Here is a 24,629-nt window from a genome sequence, read left to right as displayed (position 1 = left end):
GGAAGCATTTAATAATTCAAATGAATCTTAACTTGAAACAGGTCACATGAAAAAGAATGGAAAACAAAAACCCTGGGTACTGTGCCTTGGATAACTGGGGGAGGGACTCAGCAAGAATAAGAGAAACATCTTAAAACTGGATGGTGAAAAATGGGAAATATCACTGTCCCTCTCCTAGCAGACAGCCAAAAATAAAGCCTTCTTGAAAAATAATGTGTATGATTGCAGGTCCGATGATGAAAAAGAAGAGAGGGAAAGAAATAAAATCTTACAATGTGGGTTCCAGGAAAATATCATGATGAATGACTCCATGAGTGGCAATCAAACAGAAAGGCTGTGACATTAATATTTATAATATTATAATTAGCAAGACAGTGCCTAAGCAGCATTGTTAGTGTAACTAATCATATTATCATACACTGAGTCTGCAGTATGTAGACAGTGAGTGTTCTTGCCTTTATCAATGACTATCAATATCCTCAGGTTGTTTATAACTTAAAAAATTTTTTTCACAAATGACATTATACTCATTCAATGTAAATATCTCAAGGAAATTGTTTCTGACATTGTAGATTATAACCATGTATAAAAGCATTGTCTCAAATTTGGGAGGTTGCCATGTGAGCCAAAATGAAAGTAGCAGCATTATACTGTAACATTTTGTCTTTAAAGCACTTTCACACTCATTTCAAAACTTAACGTATTCAAAAAAGGATGGATAATGATAGGGACATGTGTGTCAATGACATAAATGGAAATTGATTTTCTTTGAATCTAGATTCAGAATTAATTTTGGTAAGTCCAGCCTTCATCAGCATAAGTGTAATTTTCAGCATTATCAATTGTTAAAAAAATTTGCCTATGTGATTATAATAATGATTCATTTCTCAACGCTGAGCTGAGGAGCAAGCAGATGGTCTAGTAATAGGTTTATGTTCCTAGATTGTCCAATGTGGGCTGACGTGACTAAAACAATAGGTGAATATCCCCTTTAGGTTAATTTCCCCAATAGTGAATCAAAATGCTCTGATCCGGAATACAGGTGACTTCCTATTTGTTCATTCTTATTGTTTCTGGTGTGTGGTGTGTGTGTACACATGTGCACGCATGTGTGTGTCTTCCAAAGCAACTCATATATTCATTTGTTAACTAAAGAGTGGCTTGATTCTCTTATACTTTATAGCATGAAGATGAGAGAAGGGGCACCTCACTAGATATAGCTGACTTCTTTAGACAGGAAAATTTGTTTGGGAAGTACATTTTTACTCTACATCTTTCACAAATAGCTGATCTTTTGTCTTTTTGTGCTTACAAATCTATGAGTTATGCATGTGAGAAATGTAGATTCCTGAGCACACTCATGCATCCTGATATGGTGGATAGAGGTTCATCCAGGAATCTGCATTGTCACACATCAATGCAATAAAGGGCTGCAAGGATCTGCATTGCCAAAAAGGAAAAAAGGAATGGGAAAAAAAAAGAATAGCAGTACAAAAGTCAGAAATGAGAAGTTAGCTAGAAGCAGGCACAAACATCTCTTGATAGAGAAAGCTAGAAGTGAATAATTTTGAGCTAGAAGAGAAATAAAATAGAAGGGGCAAGAGCAGAAATCTAATACTTGATTCTGAATGTCCAAAGAAGCAAGACATCTAGTCAGTAAACTGCATATAGGACAAGAGTCGAAAGTTACAGATAAGACTGCTGGGTTAATGTGCAGCTCCATTACTTACTAGCTAGGCAATTTGTGTAGGTTACTTAACCTCTCTAAATCTGTTTCCAAAGCTTCAAAATGAAGATAACCACAATACAGGGCCATAATCCTTAAAAATTTAAGTTCTGAAATTAAATATTTTTACATTACTTATTTGGCAGAAAACCTAACCTGAACTGATGTGAGGCAATTTATAATCTGTGTTTATTCTTCTTAGAGAACATTTAAATCTTTATTGCAGAGAGACGAATATGTTTGGTTCCAGGTTGCTGGCCAATACTCTGTTGGGAGGAGAGGTGGGAGTATTTGATAAACTGGAAAATACAGACCATTTTACTTTTTTAATATCCAAAATACAACATGTGGCTCCAGGAGTTTTAAATAAGTGCTTATAAAAGTACCTAGATGATAATATAACTGCAAATACACATTAATCCAGAATAGAGTTGGAGGTAAAATATATATTTTAGTGAAGGAAAAGAAAATATTACTGTTGGGCGTCTTTAAGTGTGGGAAAGAATAATCATGTCAAGATTGTTTGCTGTGGAAGACATGAAATAAATTGAATGTTTTAATAGCAAATTTTGCAATAAGAAAAGAATGGAAAGAAATCTCTCATGGTTGTGTGCTGGGGAATAGTGTAGGACCCCTAACAAGAATTCTGAGAGCCTTGGAATGGAAACAGCAGAATCCAAACTTGCTGATGATGGCTGGGCATCTGTACACATTTTCACATGCTGTTTCTGGCATCTGGAGCAGCTGTCCAATTCACCAAGGAAAAATTCTTCTCTTCAAGTTATTCCCTGCCCTCTACACCAAAATTGATTTTCTCCTACTTTGCCTGAACCTCAGTTGCAACAGGTATCACACAGTAATTAAATTTTTACTTGGCTGTTTATGTTGCTACTGAGTGTCACTTGTCTTACCCATCTTTCTATCCCAGTCAGGGCTTAATAAATATTGGTCAAATATGTGAGTAAATGAATCAATTAATGTTATAAGAAAATAGCATGGTAGTAGCATTTAGAGTTAATAGTCCCTTCACTATTAGCCATTAGTTCTTTCACTGCACCTGAAATGAAAAGAATGTAAAAAGAAAGAACATTTGAACTCAAAGTTCCATTTTGTGTATGAATCTAGTTTAGTAAAATCAGAGAGTAAGAAACCTGAATAGAAAGGGGGAGGTAGGCAGGTGAATAATGTTTATGCTTTCTTGATATAGCAAAGTGTGCCTAGACTATGAGCCTCTTGAGAGCCCAGAACACATTTTTAGTCCCAGAGCCTAGCACAGAGTAGGCAGGATCAATAGCATGGTAGCTGAATTGCTGTGTGAATATGATGATCAATCTCTAATTTATATTTGCCTTCAATTGCACTTCCTTTGTGAAGCAATCTATGATTGTCTTCCTTTCTCTCTAGAAAAGTTACATCACTTCTTTCTCTGTTCTCCTGTAGTCCTTATTCATATAACTTGTACTGCTGGTATTAGTCTTTAAGTTGTCTACCTGTCCAGTGCTACAGCTCATTATGAGCATTTTAAGACCAGAGATCATGTCTTATTTATACTTGAGCTTCAAGCACATAGAACAATGCTACATGTTTATAGAATTAAATTGCACAAAGTGTCTGTGGTGTTCTTATTTAGGCGGAAAAAAAAAAAGAAAGCCAATTTATAATTAAAATTCCAGCCAGGCACTTTCAGGAATAGCAGTCATTTTAGAAGAAAACAGTAAGTATGCCAAATTACTTTCAGTAGGTACTAAAACATGATGAAATACACATCAGTGATATTAATAAGTCAACATAATCTCTGCTCATTAAAAGGCCTTTCTTAGGTTAAAACAAGAAATGTTTTTATGGAACTTATATAGTAACTCTGAAAATAAGGCTTTGTTTTGATGGTAGAAACTAAAATTATATCCATAAGACCAGATGCATCATTCTTATTTATTTTAAAATGAAAAAGGACACAGTGTCATAAAACTACTTTATATGGTTGTGGTGGCTTTAATTTCTTTTTTTTTTTTTTTAGTTGTAGATAGACATGGTAACGTTTTACTTATTTTCATGTGGTGCTGAGGATCCAATCCAGTGCCTCACATGTACTAGGCAAATGCTCTACCACTGAGCTACAACCCGAGCCCCATGGTTGTGGTAATTTTATATATTTATGTATAACTATCAAGCAAGTTTGCCAGTGTAGAGAACAAATTATTCAAAAGGAATATTCAAAGTCAACAGTATGACCATTGTAAAAGGCCTAATAGCAGCCTCATTAGAAAACAGAGTACTTCCTATTTACAGCCTGAAAGTTTCTAAATACTGGGAGAGTGTTTCTGTGGTAGAGTGCCTTTCTAGCCTGTGCAAGCCCTGGGTACCATCCTCTATTAGTCAGGGTTCTCTAGAGGAATAGAATCAATAGGAAACATAATTATAAAAAGGGGATCTATCAGGTTGACTTACGTGACCAGAAGCTGGATAGTCCACAATGGCCTTCTGCAAGCTGGAGAGCTGGAAGAACCAGTAACGGCACAGTCCAAGAGACTGAAGTCCCATAATAAGGGGGATCAATGGTGCTACCCTAGTCTAAGACACACAGCTTCTGGAAATCACTGACAGGATCCGCTTTGGAAAAGTTAAGTTGCAAGAGTCCAGTCCAGTATCCTCAGAGGATCGCAGCAGCAATCTAGAACCCAGTCAAGGAGAATCGAGCTTGCAGGTGCTGCTGCTTCCTTATTCTTCAAATTTTTATTCCATCCAAGCTATCATCCTATTAGACGGTGCTGCTGACACTTAGGGAGGGTCTCCATTTAGTTGGCTACCCCACTTGCCAATCCTTCCTAGATACACCCTCACTGACACACCCATAAACCTCTTAATCCTTGGCATCTTTCTTATTCCAATCAAGTTGACAATTCAAATTAACCATACACATCCCCAGAGCTGCAAAAGAGAAAAGGAAAAAAAGAAGAAGAAAGGAAAATTTAGTGCTATCTGCATTATTTACTTTACAAATTGAGGCAAAACTTACATAAAAAATATTCAGATCTTAAATGAACCATTTAATGAGTTTTGATAAATGTTCATGCCATGAAACCCTGTCAAGGTGTAGAAGATTGCACCTCAGGAGATACCCCAACTGTCATCTGTCCCCTACCACCACCAGCAGTAAGCAGCATCTAGTTTCTATCAACATAGATTAATTTCTTCATGTTTTTTAATGTTATTCAAATAGAGTATGTCTTTTGTGACATCTTGCACTCCACACAATGTTCCAGAAATTTCTCATATTGTTATTCATCTTATTAGTTCATTTCTTTTATTTATAAATGTACTATGATATGTTTACTCAATCAAAATGGCATTTGATCTGTTTCTACTATTTTGTTAGTGAAAATATATTTTATATGCATTCTTACATAATTCTTTTTGTGGCTGCATATTTCTATTTATCTTGGATAACACCTAGGAATGTAATTTCTTGGATGTAAAATAGATATAAAAATTTTACAAAAAACTTCCAAACTGATTTCCAAAATGATTGTACCATTTTTATATTTTTATCAGATGTGGGTGTGTGTTTAGTTCTTCCACATTCCAACCAACATTTGATATTCTCAGTCTTTTAAATTTTAGCCATTCTAGTACATGTATATGGATAGCTCATTAAGATTTTAATTTTCACCTCATTGATAATGAGATTTAATACTTTACATCTGTATTGACTTTTCATATATCTTCCTCTTTCAGTGAAGTATCTGTTCAGACCTTTTTCTGCTTTTTAATTGTTCTTATTTGAAATTTAGGGTTTCTTAATGTGTTTGGGTATAAGTCCATACATCAGAAAAAGCACTTGATAAAATCTAACATCCATTCATAATAACCCTAAGTGGTCCATTAATAGAAGGGAACTTCCTCAATCTGTAAAAATGCTATAGTTGGTATCATCCTTAAAGTTAAAACAATAAATTATTTTCTCTTAAGATCAAGAATTGACCAAGAATTTCCACTCTAATCACTTCTATTTATTTTAGCAGAGGTCCTAACCAAATGCAACAACATAAAGAGTAATAAATGAAATCTCGGTTTGAATGGAAGGATTTAAACTCTCTTCATTTGCAGATGGTAAGATTGTGTACATACAAAATCCCAAAGAACTGTGAAAACACAATCAAGATTATAAGTAAAGCTGGCAAAATTTCATGATACAAAAAATATACAAAATCAAGTACATTTCTATGGAGTAATTGAAACAATAGACAGTGGAAATTAAATTTTAAAATGCCATTTACTACAGCAGCTAAAAACCCCAAAATACTTTGGAACAAATTAAAATATATGCAATATCTGTATACTGAAAACTACAAAGGATTGATGAGTAAAAATTAAAGAAGACTTAAATCATTGGTGAGCTGTGTGAAGATGTCAGTTCTTTCCAAACTGATATATATACATCATGATCACAATCAAAATTTCAACATGGATTTTTATAAAAGTTGACAATCTTGATTTTAAAATTTACATTTGAACTTGAGGAGCTAGGTTTGCAAAAACAAAACAACAACAAAAAACCTTGAAATAGAAGAACAAAGAAGATTTGTCCTATATTTCTTCAAGATTTTCTATAAATCTACAGTTATCAAGCAAGTGTGTTTTGGTGTCAAGATAGACAAATAGATCAATGGAACAGATAGAAGTACAGAAATAGACGCACACTTGTACACTCAATTGATTTTTCACAAAGGTACAAAAACAATACAATGGAGAAAGGAAAGTTCTTTCAACAAATGGTACTTGAATTAAAAGAGTCATATTTTCAAAAATGAACCTCATGCCTACCTAACATAGGACAAAAAGTAATTTTAAAGTTATACATAAAAGATAAAATAAGACTCATTTTTAGAGCAAATTTAGCTTCACAGAAAAAGTTAGCACAAGGAATATACCCCATGCCTCCACACTATAAATTTTTAAAAGAAAAACATAAGTAAATGTCTTCATGACCTCAGGGCAAGGAGAAATTTCTTGGATTGGATACAAAAAGCAATAACCAGACAAGAAAAAAATATTGATAAATTATGCTTCATCATGGCTAACTTCTGCTCATCAAAAGACAGAAAACAAAAACTCAAGTCACAGAGCAGGAGATAATATCCATAACATTTGGGTCCAAAACAAATGTATGTAATACTTCTAAAATATGTCGTGAAGTAATTTGAAATAATTTAATCTTATCAACTAGTATTGTATGTGGAATCTTAGAATGAGAAATTTATTTTGAGGTATGTATGGCTAGGCTCTTGCAATATACCCCCATGTGCAATAACTTTTCTTTCCTCTTTCTCTAATAGCTATTTTCAGAGCTAACCCATTAAAGGGAGAATAGAGGGAGGTGAAAGCTATTTTCCTTCAAGTTCACTTTATGGCTCTGTTGTCCTTATCCAGTTATCTTCTCCCATTGCATCTTTGTCCCTGCAGTTATTCTCCCTGGGACTGCCAGATGGTTACATTGTGCTGTTAGAAAAGTTCCAGATGACATTTACATTTCTCTCTGTTATTTGGGTAATGATTGAAATAGAAAACATTATTACTGACCTGACGTCACTTTCTATGACTATAGCCAGACTAAATGAGGCTAAATATTTTTAATTGCTTTAGTTTATTTTTAGAGGACATGGCAAAAAAAAAAGAAAGAAAAAAAGAAGAAGAAAAGAAAAATGCACCCAGTGTCTCAAAGTTCAAATTTTCCAAAATTACTGGATCAGTGTGTACCTCAGATTTCAGAGGGACGTAGTCTAGATTCCTAAATGTTATCGGGTAGTTTGATTAATTTCTAAGATACTGGATAATCAAGTGTCCTATAAGAAAATAACAAAATAACAGACACCTATTTTATAAATGTGGAATATTTCTGCTTAGAGACAAAAAATATTGGATAGATTTAAATACCCGCTTTTGTAGCTCTGAGCTTCTGATGATCTTATCAGTTGCAGTGATCCCAGAGAGAAGTCACTGTGGTGTAGTGAAATGAGTACTACAGCAAAGAGCACAGTTCTGGGTTCAAATTTAGTCACAGTGTCTTATTATTGGATGAACTTCGGCCAGTTATATGTATCCCCAATTTCTCCATTTCTGTAAAGGCAAATTGACAATAATATCTATTCCACAAATACTTTGTGAAGATTGGAAATAATCTACATAAAATGTCCAGCATATAGTAGACAACCAATATATGAATTTGTGTGAACATACTTTATATTCAGAGATATGAAAAACTGTGCTCTATATGTATAATAAGAATTATAATATAGTCCACTGTCATGTATTTAAAAAATAAAATCAAATATTTTAAAAATGTGATATATATATATACATATATATACACACACACACATTTACACACAATGGAATATTACTCAGCAATAAAAGAGAATAAAATTTTAAAAAATGAAAAGAGATAAATATAGATCTGTAACTATAGGATAACACTGATAGTTGATATAGCCTTGTCCAAAATATATGGATAATATTGGGGTAAATATAAACATTTGAGCAGTACTTGAATTGATTTCTTCTACCTTTGTGTGGAATTTCCACATAATACTTATATACCATTTTTATAAGTTCTCTTAACCTTCTATTATAACATGATTTTACTAGCATAGTTTTGTTTGATATGGCCAAAAGCTAGCAGCTAGCATCTTTGTCCTTTGAAGCACCCTGTTCACCTAAAGTTTCTAAATAATTCAGAAGGATTCGCTTTACAAGTAAAATGGAAGAGAAAATCAGTTAATTTTAGGTTTAAGCAGTAAATTTTCATGAGTGGTCCATCATTGTTTCTACAGTAGGCAGAAAGGAAGCACCTACTACTATTGCCAAAGTAGAAGTAATAATATCTGAATTTAACATGAACTGTTAGAAGAGATACTGGTAGGAATCCCTCACATTATGGGAAGAGGTAGTTTTGCATTGCTTATAACCAGAATTTTTTGTAAGTCCTATAAGCCTTCCCAGCGTGGTTCCTCCCACCCCAGGGGTAGGTTGGTTCATTTCACAGGGCAACTCTAATCAGTTAGTAGTGCCTGCCAGGAACCCTGTGTCGAGGATGCTTGTGATGCCAAGCCAAGCCCAGCAGAAGCGTGTGATCACTTGTCAATGCCTGCGTGGGCACGGACATAGGATGAGATGTTGCAGAACATAACTTTCCACTTCTGAGTCTGATCTGGAGCAATGACAGGTCAGCTGGTCTGGGGAATGGGGCAGCAATGAGATTTTAAATTTGCTGTCACTATCGTTGCCTTGTTGCAGTCCACCATTGCATGCCTGAAATGGGATGCAAGTCACAAGTATTTTCATTGGTTACCATTCTCCCATCCATTTCTTTCCTTAGTCCAAGATGCATACAAGGAAATATGATTCCTCATTTCTCCTTACCACGTAAAATTGATATCTAATTACCAAGCACAAATGTAATTATTTCCTTTGTCACATTCATAAAAGTAAGTGGTTAAGTATAATTCCTCATACTTCATCAAATATAACTACTTTAATCAGAATGCACCTTATTAATATTAATTATATACTTAAAACTTGGGTAAAAGTGCTTTTCATCTTCAACACAACGTACCCACATTAATTCTGATGTTACTTTTAAACCATGAAAAAATTAGGATTTTTATCATCATGGGTGGAGATGGAGAACCTTAAAAGGTATAATTACTATAAGCATGTAAATTAAAATTGGAGTTCAAATTCTAACCTTGAACTTATCCCCTACACTCCTTTCTAAAAATGGACACAACGAAACAATTAGCATTGTTCCTAATCATGATTTTATGGAATAAAGCAAAATATTTCTGTAACTCTGAGCTATGTCCCTGAGACTCTTCTTGAGAAAAGCATTAATTTGTTATATCTCCAGTCTAGCCTATCTGCCCACTTGAATAAAGGGAATGTTAGATTAAAGATATAATTTTCTGGTGATTATAGAAGTCAAAGGAATCATTTTGATAATGTAAAGAGTCAACAGAAATTTTAATTATATTGAGCTTTATGCCAGTGTCTAAATCTAAGATTTGAGAACAAAATTAAATGTTTGCCAATTCAAATAAAAATGGGGGATTTAATTTATGGAAATTTTAAAGAGAAACAATTATTAGACTTATTTTTTAGGCTCAAAATGATATGGATCATAAATGCTGTCAAACAGCTTTACTAAACTCCAGAATCTTTGAAAGGATATGCCAAGATACCTTCAGAGTCACTGAATGATTGTCAATCTCACACTTTAAATATTCAGATGAAATATCTATTCCTTTCTCCTTAGAAACCTGATTACTCTATTTGGTTACCCATATTGATTAGTTAAACACCTAATTCCTAAATGCCTACCCTGTTTTCTGCTGTATCATCTTGGGAATCAATCTCATTAGTACCTCGAATCCATACCCTATAACAGTTCTGGGCTTCTCAGTGACAAGTGACCCTCTAGAAATGTGTGGGAGGAGGTGTGCCTACAGCCTGCATAGGGGATGTGACTGATGCTGCACAGAGCAGCCTTTGATTTGCAGCTGCAGGCACTGTGTGTGAAGTTGCCTCCTAAACTGAAAGTGCCCTGGAGCCTTCCTGCCCAGCCCTCATGCCTCCATGGCCACTCTGTTGTGGACTCTTTCCAGCAAACAGAGACCATTCCTTTTGAAGATTTGTTGCCTTACATCTTTAAAGTGTTTCATTTGTCTTTTCTGCTTATCAGTTTTATCCCATTTTATCCAAAACAATAAAACCATTCCTAGGTTCCCTAATGTTGATTATTTCCTTCATATGCCCAGTTCAAATGAGTGGTAGAATGTCACTCATCATTTCATGGTTATCAACCTGGTCATCTTTCAAGCCCTAGATGTTACTACATCTGTCTTGCCATTTAATGTAGGTCCCAAATGAAAACAACTTTTATAAATGTATGGCATTTGTGATAAACCAATCATCCTACAAAGATAAAATGATTCTAGGACTACTGTATGCAATTTCCTTGGGGTGCAGGATAAGCCTGCCTTGTTATACAACTCTGTTCATACCTTCCATGTTTGTGGTCCATGTCTCTAGTGCTCACTAACATTTCCTGCTTTTCGACCCACTCTGGTTCTATAACAGAAGTTAGCCTCTTTGCCTCTTGGATGTTCCATATGGTAAGTGACTTGTTTAATTGATGAAATGTGAGCAGCATGGCATGAGACTCTTCAGGCAAAGTACTTAAGAGCTAGCACCCGGTTCGCCATGCTTTCTTCCTTTTTCATAGAAAACAAGACTCACGTTGAGATGATGGCAACCTTAAATGAATGTCCTACATCACTGAGACACCACATTCTGGAGAGACATGAACTTCCTTAAGTCACTGAGATTTCAGGGTTAATTATTACCACAGTGCAATGAGCTTGTGAGGGTTAGCATAGAATTCCAGGCAACTTGGAGGTGTTGCCAAAAGGCTGAATAGTTCTTTAACCCTCTGAAAAATTGTAAAATGGAAGAGCTCATCTTTAGTGTCCTTTGTTCCCTTTCTTCACTTCTTCCACCTGCTGGTAGCTAGTGCCACAATGCAGCTTCCTATTATATCATTCCACCTGTGGTCTGATTTCTTGGCAAAGTTGTCAAAGCTACCAGAGAGCCTTTCTTTCAATATCATAAAGCTAAAATGTTTATTTCCCGATTGTGCCTATACTATGATCTTAGTGTTTGTCTCCACCCCCACCCCAAATTCATATGTCGAACTTCTAACCCCCAAAGGGGTACTATTAGGAGGTGTGACCTTAAGGAGACAATTGTTCATAAATGGATTAGTGCCCTTATGAAAGAGACTCTAGGGAGACACCCCCACAGCCACAAGTTTTTGTCCTTTAACTACCCCTGTCCCCCCATCCTGTCCATGACTCACAGATGACTGAATATGTTCATCTGACCCATGAAGCCAATTTTACACTTTTTTTTGTTATCTTCCATATCTGTGCTTTCACCAAAGACCTCCCTCTGGACCCTACACACCCATATATTCAGCTTTCTGGTGGACTTTGTCACCCAATAGCCCAGATCAGTGCTCTTTCTGCAACCTAGGAATAAAACAACAGTAGTGATTATCCCTGACAATTATATAAGCACTTTATAATTTACAAAGCACTTTGGCATACATTATCTCACCAGCTGCTTCCTTAATGTAATAGCAGCAGTGGGCAAAAAACCATGTCACTGCCGACAGCTCTTCTCTGACCTTGGTCTCCCAGCCCCACCTACTGAAAACATGAGAGCAGCTGGATGAGAGCTGATTAAAGGCTGGAAGCTGACCTTGTGTGGGTACCAGGGAGTGTGACAGCAGCAGTTGCCACCTCCACCTTCTCCATCTCCATTGGGGCAATAGAGCAAGCCAGAGGTTTCAAGGCAGACTGTGGGAGGCTGTGCATAGCAGCAAGGATTCTCACGGTCTGCCTAAGCCAGGGCTGAGGGTGGCAGGCATCAGCTTGTGGGAGGTTAAAGCACTTACCCACTCTCCCCCCACTCTTCTGATTTCTCATTTCTTCCATGCATTAACCATCATTTTGAAAGTTTCAGTGGGTTAATTAAATTCTTCTAGTGTTGATGCTAAGAAAGCTGAAACATTTTCAACTGAGATTGACACTACTCAAGACATAGGCTTCACTGATGTTTGTTCAGTAACACTCCAATATGTCACAGGATTGCTGAGAGAACATCTGAGAGCTATAATGAGCTAAAAGTCAAGTACAGGGGAAAATGTGTTCCAGACTGCTGCAGATGTTCTCAAATCAAATCATATTTCTGTGAAATGCCATATAGAATATTCAGCTGTTGAAAGATGCAACATGAAAGGACAGTTCAATTGATTTGCACTGTGTTTAAAAATTTTATTTAGCCTAAATCATATGGAATGGGATTTTTCTTCACTTTTGAATCAATTAATAAGAGATGCATTTGATTCTAATGAGCTTCAAGGATGATCTTCCTGGGCTAAAAGGAATGCATTAACTGATTTAGATAGAAATGAAGACCTACAGAAGGTGGCAGTTGTTAGGGAAACAAAGTGGAATTGAAGGACAGATGTTCTTATCCCTTCAGAACCAGAATGGAGTAGGTTCCTGTTGAATTATTTCACCAAGATTCTGAAAATTCTATCTGTGATCTGTGTTGCTAGTGTTCATGCCACCCATCCTAGGAACTCAAAAGAAAGTTTAGCAGAGAGAGGTCAAGGAAACTAATGTTAGGTGCATCTTTTTTCATCACTAATGTGTATCCTATTACACAGGTATCCTTACATATCATTGTGGTTTTGGTATTCTTGCTTTGTATAGGAATAATATTTTCTTAAATAGAGGGCTACACTGGGTAAGATCTAACAACCTGCTTAAGGGAAAAGAGGGAGAGAAATTCTTAGGTGAGATTATAAAGTGCAACAATACCACCATGAGATACTACTTCACACCTATTGGGAAGAAAACAAATTTAAAAGATTGACAACACCAAATGCTGGCAAGGATATAGAGCAACTGCAGTTCTCATACTTGGCTAAGGATGTATAAAATGGTGCAGCTATTTTGAAAAACTCTTCATCAATTTCTTATAAGACCCAACACTTTGACTCCTAAGTATTTATTCAAGAGAAATGAAAGAAATAAAAAGCACACATTAGTAAAGTTTTAAGATAGAAGAATCTCAAAACATGTTAAGAGAAAGAAGTTAGACACAAAATAAAACTTACTAATTTCATTAAGTGTAGAGTTTAAGAAATAAAGAAACAATTCTATATTATTAGAAATAAGAACAGTGTTAAGTAAGGTTTAACCAGAAGGAGGTACAGGACAATTTCCAGGAGTAATATTTTTATCCTCTACCTTGATTGTGGAGATAGCTTCATAGAGATAGATTTTGTCTAAACTCCTCTAACTCTTTGCTCACAATGTGTACATTTTGCTGTGTGTATAAATATGTATAGATCCATTCAGTTGTTTAAGAAAAGCAGACAACACATTCTGAAAGAAACTGGAGGGTAATCATTTGATAATATTTCCAGGATTCAAATAAGATGTATCATATAAGAAATTTACTAAAAGACATTTTTTTATGTCCAAATTACTTTTAATTAGGTCACCTTTAGGGACTAACAACCTTATGAAGTTAACCACTGAAAAAAGAGTAACTGGTACCTAGATAAAAACGTTGGCTGGAAACCAGCTTAAAGAAAATGGATGGCTGGGGGCATAAACAAATGCATTTTTCTCTGCCAGCTTGCCAGCAGCTGGGTGTGGAATCAGAATACTTTAGGCCTTTCGCATCAGGGAGGCTGGCTAGGGCTTAGAAATCTAGAAGGGACACATCTGGCTCTTGAGGAGTGGTGTAGGCAGAGGATGTGCCATCACAATTCAAATGAGAAACTGCTTCTTCAAGATAGAAAATTTGATTAGGTCCTTTGGTAGGCCTTGAACTTTCTTTGCTTTGTAGGATAAGCTGGTGCCTGCAGCCTCTGTTAACAAAAGCTGGCCTTGCCTCAGGCCAAAGCTTCCAGAAGAGAACCTTAAATTGATTGCAGATATGGAGGGTTACATGCAGGGCTGGGCTCTTTTGCCCTGGCTTCCTACCCACCCTTGCACAAACAAACCCAGTGGGAAATTTGTCTGGAAATTTTCAACTGAATACGTTTCTAATGTATTAATATATGCATTGACATTTTGTCTTGTAATAGTATTATTAATGGATAATAAAATTATAACATTTATGGAACTCAGACAAAACACTTGAGGTTGAATTTCCATTCATTCCAGGTACATTCTGTGCATTTTGTACAACACTGCAAATTTTAAAGCATCAAAAACTATATTTTGATTCTGGTATTTCTCTATGCAAGTCTCTGCTTTTGTACTTTCTATTGTATAAGATGGATCACCTAGAAAATTATGATTAAAAACAAGTATCACACATCTTTTCTTAACTCACAGAGTTTTTGTGACAGATCTGATTTTTGTTACTAATTAGAAATCATTTTTACATATCTTTGCCTAGATCAGAATGCTTGAATTTTGATTTTAATCATTTGAATATGCATCTATTCAGTCAGAAAATATTGAGTATTTGTTATGTGCAGGGCTGTGGAAGATAGGTTAGATGGAGTAATAAAAAAATAATTCCATAATTACAGGACAGTCGATAGCAAAAAGACAAAATAGTATTAATAAACTCTTTAAATGTTCCACATATATAATCATATGTACACATACACATACGTAGATATAGATGTTATAGATTTTTCCCCAGAAGATAAAAAGGTTTGGCTATGTCAAAGTAGAAGCAAGATGTAACCCCAATTCTGTTTATTACAAAAACTAAGCCTTTAACCACTTAACTACATCTTCTCTCAAATAACTGCTATTATGCTATCAGAGTTATAGAAGCAGAAAGAAATGTGTGCACCTCAACCAGGAGTATTAGAGGCAGTTGAGATGGGACAAATGAACTAAGTCCTAAGGGATGAGAGCAGTGTAAACTTTATGTAAATGTCCTAATTAATTCCATTCTATAGGCTATGGCTTTAAGTAATCATTTGTGAAGATAGCTACATTTTAAAACTTATAGTTCAAAAACAGTTTTAAATCTGGTAGATAATTAATTCCATCCCCGGATAAAACCTAGTCTTTATTCTTAGTTTGTGCTTTTGGGTGCCATTGTCTTTTAGCATAAATCCCATCAAATCTTTGTGAGTTTTACTTCCCCATTTCCTTCATCTGTGACGAGAAGATTCTATTAGCTACCCTGGCACCTTCCATTAAAGTCTACAACTTCCAACTGCCAGGAAGGGATAATGAAGTGATAAATTTAATTTGCTACCAAAATATGTAAGGCAGAGATATCTAAGTGAATTTATAGTATTAGCTATGTCTTTCCTCTTAGCATTAACAAAAGTTTTATGGCCGGTTATCAAAATCCATGTGACAAAAACAAATTCTATGAATTTCCATACACAGAAACACCTTATCAAATTATGTATTTCACTCTTTCTCTTAGTATTTCTAGGTCATCAGAACTTTATAGAATCAACTTCAAGTATTTTATTACATGATGGATAACAAAAAATAATTAACTAGCCAAAGAATCATTATTTACTACAATAAATAAACATCATATATAATAAACATTATACACATATATTTTGCAACTTCCAGAATAAGTAAATACACACACACACACACACACACACACACACACACACACATATAATCTGAATCTTCTCCTACCCTGGCTGGAGACCAGACCATAGAGGCTATGAAGAAAGATAACAGCATCATTTGTATGACTTAGGTCTTGAATGTTCCCCAAAGTCTCATGTGGTGAAGGTTTGGTCTCCAGTACAGTGATGTTCAGAGCTGGGGCTTTTGGAGAGTGATTATATCATTATGGCTCTGACCTCATTAGTGGTTTAAGCTTTTTTGATGCATTAATAATTTTAATGGACGACTGGGAATTGGTAGAAATTGTAGGTAGGTGGGGCTCAGCTGAAAGAAGTCACTGGGTACAGGTTCTTAAGAACTATATCTTGTCCCTGGCCCCTTTCTGTCCCCACCTCCTCCTTCTGGTTACCATGTCCTGAGATGCTTTCCTCCGTCATGCCCTTCTGCAATGATATCATATTTCACCTCAGGCCCAGAGCAATGGAGCCAGCCGACCATGAACTAAAACCTCTGAAACCATGAGCCAAAATAAATCTGTCATCCTTTAAGCTGTTCTCACGTATTTGTCATGGTTATGAAAAGCTGAATACTACAATCATCTACATGGTCACAATAGAGTACTTTAAATTCTGGGTGACACAAAATAAACTTTCACCTTGATCTTCTAACCCTTTGTGCTGTGGTCATAAACATAATGATTCCTGTCACTTAACAACATCCTTACACTTTCTGTAGACACTAACTTCCCTAGTTCAAAGATTCCTTTGTCTTAATGAGCATTATTTTACAGGGTCTTGTCATCCCATGTCTTGGCGTCATGATCAATCTTGTTATTGTAGGAGGTCCAATGATGCCTTTAAATTGCACCCACAGAATGTAGCCAGGCGAAGTTCTACTTCTACTATTCAAAGATATATGTATTTATCTTGTAAAATAGACAAAAACATTATAATCAGTTCATGAGTATAAGGTTATTTGCCCAAGGAAAAGTAGAATTAGTAGTCATGATAGTAATAATAAAAAATAAGCCTTGCAATGACTGTTATTTAACATTAAATTGTGAGAGCTTTTTATGTTTTCTGTTTAATTATTACAACAATTCATATAAGGTATAAATCATTATTCTCCTTTTCCTAATGAAGAAGACTAAGGTCCCATGCTAGAAAGAGCAGAGGCAGCATTCTATCTCATTCTGGTTTGTTCTATGAGCTTAGAAAACCTGGATACTTGCCTAGTGGGCTTTATTGCCTCTACTTGTGTTCCTCTACAGGGAGAATTGTTGTTTCTAACGCTTAGAGTTTAATTCTATGATGACAGCAGAACCAGATTCAATTAATTCTTGAGCAAGATTGGTGAACTTTCCACCTCCCTCTCAGTGACCTGTGACAGTCATTTGTACCAAGAATAATATGACACTTGTTCCTGGATACTCAGTGGACTCAGGATAAATCATTGTTTTTGTAGGGATGTGCCCTTCTTTCCTAGAGGGCTTTTACTACTGATACCAGGTTGTTTTGCCAGTCCTGCCCACAGGGCAGATCCTCACCATGGACTCTCTGTTTATTGGCAAAGCTCATGGGCCCATCTCTTCTCCCTTCAGTTCTCTGTCTCTTTATGTTGAATAATACTTGTGTTAGCTCTTCTACAACAAATGCAGTTTGGGTTATGACTTCGTGTACTTATTTACATGCATATATTTCCCCACCAATTGCCTTAATGAAGCTAGTCCTTCTGGCCTGCTAATTTATGTCTTTGAAAGTGTTCAAGATAAAGAGAGCTCAAGAGGAAAGAAAAAAGAGACAGCTTTTAGACAAAGGGGAGAGGGCTGGTCTTGTGCTGCAGGGGCTTCCTGTGGACACTTTGGCTTCCCAGTGTTGGGTCTCCCTTCAGCAGTGCATGGATGCCTGACTGGATGCCTGGCCAGTGTTGGGGACTTTCTCTTAAATCACCTCAATTTCATATAAAATCAGCATTCAAGTCAGTAATTGGGTATTTCAATGAAGTTTAGACTCTTTTTTGCTAAGCAACTTCCTATAGGCTTTTCGTGCCCATTGTTGTCCAGGCTACCAGGTAATGACTGATTTTGACTTAATGGCAGGAAAACTCCTAGATAACAACAGCCAATGCAGTAGATGTTTTCATTACAACAGCACATAAAGCTTTTATTTCTGCAGCACTTTCTCTCAAGCATTGTGAGATATATATATCTGAATATCCTACAAATGGAGTCTGAAAGTTCTCCAGACCAGTGTGTGGGTGCTTTCCCCTACCTTTATGAGGCTCACAGTCTACCCATATCCATGCCTGCAGATTTCTCCCTGGAAGTCCCCTGGAAGATGCCTGACCTTACACTCTTTTACCAGAGAAAATTTTCCAGAAAAAAATGATTTATTTATCCACACCTTGTTCCTTATGAAGTGTTACAAGGTGTGACCTGCCAGGGCTAAGGTGGGGCAAGATGCAGCAGTGGTGGGAGTTGAGGCTGAAGAAGAACTCTAAGGTTGTCTTTGATGTTCACAGTGTAATGAGTGTATAAAGTCAAATAGCAGTTCATGGCAGAAAATCAGTGTGCACACAAGAGTCATGCAACTGGTTGCCACCAGAGAGTATTTCTGAAGGTTTCATTTATTATGCTAAATTTGTATAGAATGCAAATTGAACAACATACCTGATTCAGTAATGATTAAGTCCTATAATTTGAGAATAGAATCCATTAGAAGAGGAAAATGTAGTAGTATTTCAAAAATTATCAAAAAAAACTGATCATTACTACCAACATCTATATGAGTATCCTTATACTAAGTGCATTTTATCTCAAATGTTTTGTCTTGGGGGGGGGGGAATGGATGCTTCTGCTAGAACAAAAATCTAATGTGTAGCCATTTTGAGTTAGGGAGCAAAGTGTAAATTATGGATGACATTGATCTCATCAGTAAATATTGACTTGAGAACTTCCTGATAAAAATGTTAGTTATTAAATCCCTGAGGAAAGTAAATGCAAAATTATTAAATGTTGTTGGGTGAAACAGATTTGGCAGAACTACTCAACTCCTGCTTTGTTTGCATTTTCTCCATGTCAACCAGGAAAAGGCAGAACAAAGATCGTTAAATGACAATAAAGCCCTATCTTATGTGCAAGTATTGCCAAGCAGTACTTGATCACTTTAATTTAAACTCTCTAGGTCCAGACAAATTACATCTCAGGAAACTGCGAGAGCTTGAAGATAGGATCCAAATACAACAACTGGTCACCTCTGAGTAACCAACATGCATGGGGAGGTGCTAAGTCTCAACATTCACTGGTTGTACCAAAAGGCAAAGACATGAATTCTGAAAATTTCTTAATGGTAAAGTTCAATTTGAACATCTAGAAAATATAAAAGCTCATTCATTGGTTTAAAAAAAATCTAAATGGGAAAATGAAGCAGTGTTTCTTTGGAAGTAGGTTTTATCAAGCAAGGTGTTTGGCTATGGGTGAAAATTTTATTAGATCAATATGTCAAATGAACATAATTTCCTCTTTTGATGTGTTTCTGGGAAATAGATAAACATTTTTAAACATTCACCTAGTTCATATTAAATACCATGAACTGAGCCAAGTGCTTTACTTCAGTTGCCTTATTTAACTCAAGAGCAAATTGAGAAGTCTTTCTGATATCCTACTTTCCAGAGCTGAAAATGAAAGCAAGAATTTGAAACCATGAAACAGGAAACCAGAGCCCAAACCAGAACCATTTTCTATCCTCTCAAGAGGAAAGAACCCATGGCAACAAGGCAGACTTAGCTTTCTAGAAGGCATTTGACAGATCACTGAGGTAGCCTGATAAACACTGTGGAGAAGATTTTTATCTGGATCACAGAGCTAGATAGATACTAGGTAAACCTCATAACATTCATATATCTCTAAGAAATGCTTATTGTTTGGAAAATGTCACACTCATACAAATATTTTATATTCTCAGAGCCCCTAAGATTTGCATTTATAATCTACAAATATGTGACTGAAAGAAAAAATTTGGCCTTACCATGTACTCAATAATATGGCCTCTAAATTTGAAAACTTGAATACTTTATTGGAATATGATATTTTGTTAATGTAAAGTATTTATGAATAATAAATGAGAGTAGTGGACTTCTGAAAGAAATATCTGGAAGTTTTCCAGAGACTAATAATGAAGAACTATAAACTTATAAATTTTAGGCACAACTAATTTAAGATATAAAATAGTTATTCAAGACTATAATATACCTTTATGTTATAATATAATAAGCCATACTTTACTAAACAAATTATTAGTATAAACACATTTCAAGAAACTGTTTAACCTACTTAAGATAATTAACAGCTTTCAAGTATGCTATCAAAATTCATATGAAAACCAACAATAAATGGGCTGTTTTCAATGAGTATTTGTTAGCATGTCTTTCCAGTGGATGTATCTGAAAAATGCATTTCCTTTTCAATAATCTATAATTCAGACTTTTCACCAATTCAGAAGAACTCTTCACACAATTCATCCAAATTAGTGTGCTTCTACAGCAGAATTTTATAGAACATAGAAAGTACCATATTCTCTGTGGATACAATTTGATCTCAGTTATGTAGTCATTGTCTCATTCTATCTGCTTCTACCAGGAATCTTTCATTAGTTGCTTACTGATCTTACTCTAGAGACTCAAAGTAATTATGTCCAAGAACTGTACAGTGTCAAGAAGTGGTAACTTACAGGAAATGGAGTGATACGTTTGTTAATTTTTAAATCTTGTACCAGAACACCATGTAAATCTAGGGAGTATATTAATATGAGAAAGATATTTCACAAAAGTGCATATTGTGTTCTTCCTATTACCAAAATGATTTTAACTGTTAATATGCACTAAAACTTTTAAAAAAATATAAACTTACCATGAGACATCTTGTAAAAAAGGGGGAAAAAAGACAACAAAATTTTCCATCAGAAAAACTTAAAATATATATCTGTTTCTGAGAGGCTCATCTAAAGCCTAATTCTATATTATTATAAATATAAAGCTTTGCTGCCAAAATTATTCCTATTTGTAATTTATTACTAAGATGCTCTCCGAAGAAGTAATTTAAAAACTAGTAGTTATAAAAACTATTGAAAATAATACAAAGAAAATTTATAAACTCCTCAAATAATATGGCTCTTAGATAATACTCCTCTGTCAAATTCTGCTTCTCAAAATTTGAAATTTCTAATACTGATCTATTTGGCAAATTTGGGGATTCTTGCTTATGTTTTTGGAAATTCATAACACAAAATATAATTCATAGCACATAAAAGAGTTTGAGCCTCTGAACTGAGAGAAGGGAAAATTTGGAAGAAGTAGGTAATGGATATGATCAGATGCCAAGGACTACAGGGACAATAAAGATAAACCATCAATCTTCTTAAGAAAATCCTATGAGGAAGTTAAAATTTCTCCATTAGGAAGCCTTAGTTTTATTATACAACTTTAACTTGCCACTTTTTCTTAAGAATCCAATTCTGTAAATCAGGAACAGGCAAAATACCACCAGATTGTCCTCTCAACTGTTTCTAAAAAACTGAGTTACCATTTGATTAATAATGTCGCTTCCAAAATTCATGCTAACATTTATTCCCTGATGCATCTGCATTAAAAGATGTGATGTTTAGGCACTGATTAAGTTGTGAATAGCATGAAGATTCTTATAAAGGGGCTTGATGTTGAAAGGAGCTGTCTCCTTCTTCTGTCCCTTCCACTATGCCAGGACACAGAGTCTGTCCCCTTGGGAGGACGTCAGCATCAAGATGCCATCTTGGAAGTGGTGAAAGGCCCTCACCAGACTCCAGACCTGCTAGCACCTTAATCTTGGACTTCTTATCCTCCATAAATGTGACAAATAAGTTTTCAATAGTTTGTAAATTACCCAATCTCTGATATTCACTTTAGCAGAACAAATGGACTAAGAGGGTCATCCCATTAGCTTTTGATTTTATTCATAGGAACCACTTTGTAGACTTGAGTAGTAGATTTGTTTTTCTTTCCATTTGGAAAAATTACCTTATACAAGATTTAGGCTTCATGATGAGTTAAAAGTGATGATGGAGAATTCTTCTTTATATCTTTGTTGGGAATGACTTAGAAATACCCACAGCTTCCTCACAGATTTAGGTGGTTTCAAAAAGTGAGAGTTATTTAAAAAGTTTCTTAATTTATTGGAACAAGGATATTGTTACTTCTTTTATCTGTATTAACATGGTAAAACAATGTTTCATAGTTTCTGTATAATTCACAGGTCATATTCTATAAGAGATTCCAACATTAAAATGAAAATATTCAAAGGCAGTGGCATATATAGTTGGACTGTTTGGAATATTTCCTGCAGCTGTATAGAAAAGAGCTTTATTTAAGGAAACATTCTGGAAGAAATTAATTGATATGAGCCAGAAGCTTTTCAGTTAATTTAATCACTAATCTGTGGCTGTTTGTAATTAGATGAGATATAGAAGCAAGCCTTTCTGCCTTCAAACCAGCCAGTTCAAGATATGAACATAAGATGGAATTTAGACCATTCAATGCTGAAATGTCTGCTTAAAAATAAACAGACTTTGCTTGGGCTGGGGAGGAGGGAGAAATTAGCCAAGTTTTAAACACAATAATTCACTTTTTTTTAAAAAGGCATTTTGCCAAGTTAACCAAGGCTATCCTAAAGCTATTTGAAAAATTAACTTGAGAACAAACAGTGACCAGGTCTGAATTTGTTTCCGAGATTTATAAAGAACTGGACTTTCAAAAAATAATGAATAAAAGCAGCAATTTAAGTAAGAAGTAAGGCTTTTATTTATATATCACATTATTGAACCCCAGGGGTGGTAAAGTGTCTTGTAGATGAAGTAAATAATTTGGGTGGTACCTTCCTGCTCCCCATTGACTGATTCTGTGTACAAGGTTGGCATTCTGTCTTTGAGATTCAGATATTCAAAATAAGTGGCAGTAAAAGAAACTTCAAGTAGTAATGAAACTGAAATTGATTTTAAACCCTATGACTAGAAAAGGCTTGATGGGTGGGTGGGTGGGGGTCTCTTGCAATCTTTCTCCTCTGTTTAAAGAATTAGCTTATCTCTCAGAATCAGACACCCTTTTACTTGGCCTTCACAATTCCTCTAGACTCTTTAATCTCACCTTTGTCTGGTGGTTTATTAAAGAGTCATACATTTTCAACTTGCTTATCAGTATAGAGAAGAGATAAAGTGTTCAGCAGAATATGTATAGCTAACATTCTATATGAGGAGCTTAGAGAAAGCATTCAGTTTCAAGTGTACTTTTATTTTAATATTCTTAAAGGAGATGAGAGAAACAAATGTTGTCATTTGTGTTACTTTTTCTTTATCATGTATTTTTAGAAAATAAATTTTTGGTTTGATTTTTATGCCTTTTAAATAGAAATTGCTCTAAAATCATCTTGAAAAAACCTAGCACCTTATGGTATAGAAACTGTTGAGAAATTAAATAAGCAACATTATAAATATAAGACTATTTATTATTGCAATGGCCAAATGTTATTTCTCTCTCAATAGGATGCTATCATTAAGAAAAATTTTATCCTTTTCCTCCAGGATAAAAAGGGAAAGATGGAAAGAAGGGAAGGAGAAAGGGAAGGAAGGAGGGACAAAGAAAGGAAGGAAGGGAGGGAGAAAGGTAAATCTTAGGATTTTAGCAGTATAGTAAGTGAATAATCATATGTACAGGTAGCACTCCTATTTAACATTCTAATAATAAGTTTAAAATAAACACAATATAATACTAAGTAATTTTTATTTTCTCATTTTTCCATATTCCCTCTTCTATATTTTCATAGCAGATTACAAATTCAGTCTCCAAATTGACCCCTATATAATATAATATCAAACTATCACAAATCTTAAAAAACTTATCCCTATAGTATTTAAACCATATAAACATCTCTGGGCTTCCTGAACCTTTCTTGTATGTGTTTTACCCAATTTAGGAGCTACTTGGTCATTATTTCTTTAAGGAGTTTTTTTGTCCCATTCTTTCTTTCCAATTTTCTGAGACTCCAATTAACTGTATATTAGACTTTTTGATATTGTTCATTATGTCTGTGAAGTTCTTTTGCTTCTTTTATAGTAATCTATTTTCTGTTTTTTAGAATATATTATTTCTATTAATATCCCTTAAAATTCACAAAGTCTTTCTTCTCATAGAATCTCCATTATGCTGTTAAGCCCACCTAGTGAACTTTTTATTTCAGATATAATATTTTTCTATAGTAAGAGTTTCTTTCTTTTCTTTTCTTTCTTTCTTTTTCTTTTTTTTTTTTAAGTACTGAGGATTGAACTCAGGGGCACTCAATCATTGAGCCACATTTCCACCCCATTTTGTGTTTTTTTTTTTTTTTAATTTAGAGACAGGGTCTCACTGAGTTGCTTAGTAACTTGCTTTTGCTGAAGCTGGCTTTGAACTCGATACTCCTGCCTTAGCCTCCTGAGCCACTGGGATTATAGGAGTGTGCCATTGTTCACAGCTAGTAAGATTTATTTTTAGTTCATTTTTATTTTCTTCCTCTGTAGCATTTCTTATCTCATTATATATTATTGGCATATTTTTATTTATATACTGAGCATAGTTATAATAGCTAATTTAAAACATAACCTCTCTAATGAATGTATCCTCTCAGTCTTGATCTCCAT

At 35.0% G+C, this 24,629-nt stretch overlaps 1 protein-coding gene across 1 annotated transcript in view; it reads left to right on the top strand.

Annotated features, from left to right (window-relative positions):
- The window catches only part of Dpyd (dihydropyrimidine dehydrogenase), an 803,780-nt gene that overhangs the window by 693,602 nt on the left and 85,549 nt on the right, over positions 1-24,629 (top strand). The gene's annotated exons all lie outside the window — the stretch shown is intronic.

Source organism: Urocitellus parryii, chromosome 11 (assembly GCF_045843805.1).
Source record: "Urocitellus parryii isolate mUroPar1 chromosome 11, mUroPar1.hap1, whole genome shotgun sequence".
Taxonomy (NCBI): Eukaryota; Metazoa; Chordata; class Mammalia; order Rodentia; family Sciuridae; genus Urocitellus; species Urocitellus parryii.
Note: the sequence above shows the minus strand (reverse complement) of the source record. Positions and strands in the feature narration are given on the sequence as shown.